The sequence below is a fragment of the Triticum urartu genome, unplaced genomic scaffold (genome assembly GCF_003073215.2).
Source record: "Triticum urartu cultivar G1812 unplaced genomic scaffold, Tu2.1 TuUngrouped_contig_4378, whole genome shotgun sequence".
Classification (NCBI taxonomy): Eukaryota; Viridiplantae; Streptophyta; class Magnoliopsida; order Poales; family Poaceae; genus Triticum; species Triticum urartu.
Window position 1 is genome coordinate 8,144 of NW_024114961.1, and position 6,908 is coordinate 15,051.

Here is a 6,908-nt window from a genome sequence, read left to right on the forward strand (position 1 = left end):
TTCACTCAAGTGTATTCATGAGGTATGATAAGCACGAAAAATGAACTATGGCAGTAACAACAAATAACGGCAAAGAAGTAACTGCAATCAGTGCAACCCACTACATCCGCCGGCAAGGAGATCCTAATACTTTTGTACCCTCGACTTTATATTTTTTCCACGCCACCAACATTTTTATATCATTCATTATGCTTTTCTTCAAGGTTTCATGTGAGAATTATGAGGGCACTGACACACTACAGATAAAATTCTCAATAAATAAGTCTCGTTTCTATTTATATCTAGTAAGTAAAACTCTGGGATGCCAACATTAAGTATCTTCTATCTGGTAAGAAAAAATCACATAAAACCAAATGAGAGCCCCCAAAAGGGAAGCCTATCATAAATTAGTTAAGAATTCAAATCACCGACATTATTCCACAACGAACTGATCAAAGTTTCGACATACAACTCATAAAGTATTTCATTTCTCACATACATAGATTAAAATAGCTCAACAAATCAAGTCCGAACCTGAACAATGGAAATTTGTGAATAAATAAGTGACAAGAAATTATCTTATTAGTGGCATGATTTAATAATCAAACGATCACTTTCATTTGCATTATCAATATTTTAGCGCATGTTCTTCCCATACATAACAGTAGACTTGGTACAAAATTTAGTAACATTTTAAAATCTTCAAGTATCAATCCTTAAATTCAATAGTACTGCCTAATAACCTGAACTTGTATTCGGAAGTGATATACAAATGGAGGGGGTACTGCCTAATAAATTCGAAGTACTATACAAATTCAGCCTATATGCTAAGATTTTTTTCTGCACATCGCTCCCGTTCACTTTCAGTTAGACTCATGGTTAGGCCCCCATCAACCGGCAGCACCTGCACATGCGGAATTAAACAAGTTGGTAGTCATTTCCGATGAATTAGCAGTATAGTTTGTAGAATTAATCATCTTCACGACATATCCTTCCAGTAAAATGAATAAATTGTCAGTTTAATATAGCCAAATAGATACCAGTCATAGATGTATATATGTTATGGTTCCCAACTCAATTAATTTTATGAAGGTAGAGTTTCATCAACTAAATGAGGGACATTTGTACCAAAGAGAATCAATCGGCTTAAATAGATTGTGTAATATGTTGCTGGAAGAGGACGACCCAATAAACCTTATTTCATCGGCACCAACATGTCCTCGTCTTAGCCCTTGTGCTCCTGGCGCGGCATCATGGTCGATGATGGCTCCAGCCGCCGGAGCCTAAACAACCGCCGCGTGAGTACGTCACGTGACATCAGCTCATCAATCCATCATGGTCCGCTACTCTAGGCACACGCCTCCGCTTCTCGCCTGAATCGCAATTTCACAAGAGAATCTATTGTTTACATTACCTCTTGTTTCCTAAGCATGAAGAGTTCTTTGTACTCCCTCCGTCCAGAATTACTTGTCGGAGAAATAGATAAAAATGGATGTATCTAAAACTAAAATACATCTAGATACATTCATTCCTCCGACAAGTATTTCCGGACGGAGGGAGTATTAAGCAAGATAGATCCATAGCAGACACAGTTCTAACTAAAAAAGGTGTACATGGTCATCAAGCCCACAACATGCATCCATTAAGTTTAATAACTGATGGGCAACATTTTATGAGGAAACAAAAAGGCTTTTCCTATCAGCATCTCGGCAAATGTTCACCCAGTGCTTCAAAAAAAATGTCAATGGCAGATCTATACTGCATTTTCGGGTGAACAAAAATCTAAAATAGATTAAGAACATGCATCTATGTTACTATTCATAGAGAATATATAAATTTGAAAAAACATATGGAACCACAATAAAAAGAACAGGTGCATAATGCATTTCAATTGTTATAGAAAATATGTCATCAAAGAAGATGAAACCAGAGACTATTTTTATACAATATAACAAGTAGTACAGAATTATCAACCATAAAATACTTGCATGTCACAACTCCCAAGTCAATCAAATTCATGTTAGAACTATAAGCGTGTTTTTGTTACACTATATACCTGTCAATATATCAAGCAACTCGTCTCTTTTTTTTTTCAGTAAGCACAAACATGAACTTTAAACCTCACCTTTTGTGAAGAGAAGGATCCACAGAGCTCTGCAGCTCTATACATTCTTGTTGCAACGTAATATTATGTCATCAGTTGCAACGGGTTTTCCTTCAAGGTTGCAGACTTGTGCTTATTGCGATTCCGTAAGCAGGCAATCGAAACACTCCATGATTAGCTTCCAAATCCATAATTTCAATAGGAAAAACCGGGATCAAAAAGCTACAAAATTTATCCATCTCTACCTATCGGTAGGTGCAGGGATATACAGATTAATGCAATAAATTTATACTCTCTATGTATTAGTTTGTTTCTTGCATCAATTTGATAAACAAACTGGGTTGCAGCGGTGCTTCAATAGAATAATTATATAGGAGACAATGGCACACACGACAACATTTAAATCACGGCTCACAAAATTCAGGGATATGTATACAAATAAAACAAAAGAAAAAGTAAAGAATCAAACCTGCATTAGTGCATCGTCCTGACTCCAGAGCACGATACCAAAGTAGATGAACACCCTTGAGGATAGGGCAGAGCAAGGAACCTCCCAGGCTCAAAATCAGGGTGCATACCGGCACCTCTAGGAGCGCGTCCGTGCGGCCACCACTCCACCCACTCTGGCAACTGGCCGTGACGATGCAACCCCCGCTCCATCCCCTCTCGCAAACGCTCGGGCCGTCACGGACAACGAGTTGTTATTGCCTCTCCTCTCAGCCGCCACTCCACGCAACCGTGGAGCCGTCTCTCGCTCTCATCGGTCCATGGCGACTTGTTCCTCTTGAGAATCACCTTAAATCCATAGTACAAGAAAACAAGACCTCTCTGGAGCTCTAAGTGGGTTTTGGGCATTTAGATAAACTATCCACAAATGGCTGCAACATGAAAATATTACATATTTTTTTAGAACACACATCAGAGCTAATACCACACGCTAATATCAGTAAAATTTAGACAAGGAAAAGTCAGTCTTTGTATTTTGAGCTCTGTCCTGGCGAAAAATATATTGTTTTTTGAGCTGGGAAAAGATGATAGATACTAAGAACAAATTACACTCATAGCATTGTAACATGGGAATGAAAAGATAAGAACCCCAAAGCATCAATACCTTAATTTCAGACCCCTGAATCTCAGCAACTTTGATAAATTTTTCGCCATTCAGAGGATCAACTATCCAGAGTTCCAGTTACAGACTTATCCATTTTGCCTGCACTGAACTTAACTTCGTCAATGTTTGTGGTGAAATAGCACATTTCACTTGGTGGGGAACGTGATAGTCATACATTAACCTACAAATAAGCAGAATAATTCCATGTTTTAGCAATTCAATTCCAGGTTTCTTATTTTTTTAAACAATTGCTTGGCCATTGTACACTAATAAATGTTCCTGAAGATGGAGGACAAATGCATGAGATTGCTCTGTACTACAAAGGGGTGTCATCAAGTTATCATAGCCATAGCCTAAAAAACAAAGCACCACTGACCAAACACATCTTGCCCATTTTGCCCAATAGGAACTTCAGAGGAATGAGATTGCTCTGTACTACAAATCGGACACAGTGGAACGATCCTTCTCAACAGAGGCCGAGGGTCGAGGGTCCCGTCTCGCCGGCCATGGATGCTCATGGAGTGCGAGTCTAGGCTCTACGTTTAAATCAATTCTTACTACTCCGCACAGTAATTCCCTGTAGCGCGTGGACACCCAAATACAACCTATGCAACAAAAATTAGACCAATATTAAGTGCACAAACAAGACACAAAGACAAATATTAAGTGCCACACACACGGTCCCTACAAAAATTCCTGAAAAAATAAATTTGAACTACTCAACCCTAAATAAAACTGAATAAAAACATCAAAACCTAAGCATTTCTTTTAGAGGCAATCAATATTCATTGAGCTCATATTTGGATTTCAGATTTCAGTGAGCTGAGCTGCTTGGAATGATAACAAGTTCAAATCATCGATCTTGACTCATCTAACCCATAACATAAAGTTGCACGTAATTCAGGACCTACAAGAATCGAGTCTATGCGCACATATGCATGAAACATAATGCAAAACCCTGTCGAATTGATGCCCATATGCTTTTCTGGTACCTCAAGCATAGCGCAGAAACTGATTAGAAGACCTTGTATCACAAAGAAGAATTTTATGCACAAAAATCAATTTGATCTCTGCATAAAAAAGACTGAACTGGTTTGTTGTTTCATGCACAAAAATCATTTTCATCATTGCCTCTAAAAGGACAGTTTACAAAAAATCAATGCAGGTTATGCATCAGGGACAAAATATAGTACCTTGGCCTCTTACAGAACATGGCATCAAGCATTGAGGCACCCGCATCACCCAGACCATTTTTCGAGACTTCAAAGGTAAAGGGCGCTGCCTGTCCACACGAAGTGCGGAACGAGGGCATTTTCAGCAAGATCTTTTATGATTCTTCTCCATGTTTTTAATTTCAGTTGCATGGGCCACATCAGTTGCATTTTTAAGCTCACAGAGAACTAAAGAAAAATTGCACTCAGACCTGCATACATCTGAACTCAGTAACATAGAATTTGAAAAGACGATTGCACCTATCATACATAGATTGAATGGACGTGAAGGATCATATGATGCTTACCTTCAAGGTGTTCCTGAAGATTTCCATTGGAACATACTCCACATTAATGCTTTATTTTCCCCTTCTACTATTTCAGATTGTGTACCACATACGTATAGGTATCGTAAATGAATAACATGGTTAGATTTCACAAGAGTTGGATAGCTACTTCTACAGTCAATGTCTGGTAAGTTACTCATAGTACTGACTATACCTTATAGGATGCACCAATGATGGTCAATAGTAACTTTTAGAGACCAAACATGTCGAAGTTGATCTTGATGGTTAGCACATCAAATTGTTATCTCAAATGTTACCGTCCATAAAAGATGCAGAAAATCTCCAACAAAAAGAAAGTACATCACTCTTGCAGTAGTTATTATTACTCTAGTATTCTTCAATTGTTATCTCAAGTGTTGTATTCTTCAATTGCAGGCCCTCAAAATGTGGCAAGTCAGTAGCAAATTCAGCCAAACGAGCTCCATCTGCAAAAATTTGTGAGGATCAAAAGAATATATTATCTCTCTTATGATGATAAACGTATGTACAACAACGGTTATTACAAGACTTCCAGCGCCCATAAACAGTCCAACTTATAAAGGTTATCACTAAAAAAACATAGTTTCAAAAGATCAGAATTTATCCTTGGAACAAATCTTTCAATAAACTGAAAGCATCATAGGCATAACGAAAGCACTGCCCTATAACAGAATGAACAAGCTAAAGTGAATGCAAGCATGCTTTTAGTGCTTAGTCTATAACAGGCGGGTAAAGTTCCTCCTTGTTCCCATGTTGTTCATCATCCCCTTTTGAAGAAGAAACATCGTCTTGATGTAAAATCATGGTGATTGACTCAAGGGAACAGAGAGCAAACACACCTCCTTCAAGCGAATTCAACAATTGACAGCTCCTTCAAACGAATTCAACAATTGATGTGCTGCAGCTAGCGATGGTTTATGATCTCCCTCGCCAAATTTTCATCAATCCGCAAACACATCAGGACACCCAAAAATTTGCCCCGTTACTAAATTTGCAGCATGAGAATCCTGACGAGTTAAGAAAAACTCGACCGAGCATCCCATGTCCGTAGTCCTACGCGAGGCGGCGTCTTGAAAACCCAAAGTGCCACAATTTTCTTTATGTCCTGGAGAAAGGCTTGTCATAAACTTTTGCCAAAAAATTATTAATCAGAAATAACATCACAGTATATCCATCCTCTTGCTAAAAACTATCTGAATCAAACAAAGATGTAATTTTTCAATATCAGTATACAAGAATGTTTACCTGTTGTGTGATGTTCTCCATCCGATTTGATTGCTGTAAGAGAAGGTAAATAAAATAAAACTATAAAAACGAGCAAATAAGCATCACAAAAGAAATCACATGGCAAATGCATAGTACATAAAAAGGTGCATGTGTGCTACCACAGGACAACTTGTTTCATGAATTGTTTCTTTAAAGAACTATACTGTTTTGCGGAAGATTAGCATATACTTCAGATACTATTTGAAAAAATGTAAAAGGAATATAAAAGCACCTAAACATTTGTGTGGTTAGAATTCCAGAGCAAGAAATATACCATTACGTTCTTATGCTGCGAAGGAAATATGGAAAGATTTAAAAAGGGGAGTAGTAAGGAAATAGTACAACACGGTCTTCTCCACTAAAACAAATGGCTATAATATCTTGTTCATTGTATCTATGAGAATAAGACATATTCACCACTTATTTGAAATCGGCTTCAAACTCCATGCGGTGTTTGATGTAAAATAGGTCACAAAGAAACAAAATTTTCATCTCACAATTTGATATGAAAAACTGGTTCATTTATTACGATGACTGGAAGGAAAATGCATAAAAACTAACCAGTGAGAGCACTGTTTGTGAAAAGAAAACATATAGCACCTCTCAAAAATAGAATCTCTAATTGTGATTTATTTACAGTACAGTATTTTGTTTCGGGATAATAACAAAATCACAACCATAATAGATTAGTATGATACAATTTTTATCTTGATCACTCAAAATAATATGGTTAATTATCAGAAAACGATGGTGTATGTGCATGCCAGCTACAAAGGTAAGCAACTAATGCATGTCATATAATCTAATCTATAGTATTATAGTCAGAGATTGGGATGGGGATGAGGATGCGAGCCCTCACATGCATTGCCGTCTGCACAGGCTTGTTTGCTGGCATCCATAGCTCCTGCTCG

General features: G+C 37.7%; 2 long non-coding RNA genes across 4 annotated transcripts; both read right to left on the reverse strand.

Moving 5' to 3' along the window:
- Window positions 1–573: 573 nt before the first annotated feature.
- LOC125527730 lies at window positions 574–2,826 on the reverse strand. 2 transcript variants are annotated; one of them, XR_007292249.1, is made up of 3 exons: window positions 2,105–2,826; window positions 1,174–1,352; window positions 574–883 (listed from the first exon to the last, which is right to left on the reverse strand). It is a non-coding gene; the product is annotated as an uncharacterized LOC125527730 (long non-coding RNA). The 2 variants fall into 2 exon arrangements; XR_007292250.1 differs by having other exon boundaries at window positions 574–1,352.
- Window positions 2,827–2,846: 20 nt separating this feature from the next.
- Window positions 2,847–4,833, reverse strand: LOC125527731. Of its 2 annotated transcripts, XR_007292251.1 has the most exons (4): window positions 4,714–4,833; window positions 4,388–4,617; window positions 3,195–3,293; window positions 2,847–2,961 (listed from the first exon to the last, which is right to left on the reverse strand). It is a non-coding gene; the product is annotated as an uncharacterized LOC125527731 (long non-coding RNA). The 2 variants fall into 2 exon arrangements; XR_007292252.1 differs by lacking the exons at window positions 2,847–2,961; window positions 3,195–3,293 and adding an exon at window positions 3,331–3,799.
- Between the last annotated feature and the right edge of the window lie 2,075 nt (window positions 4,834–6,908).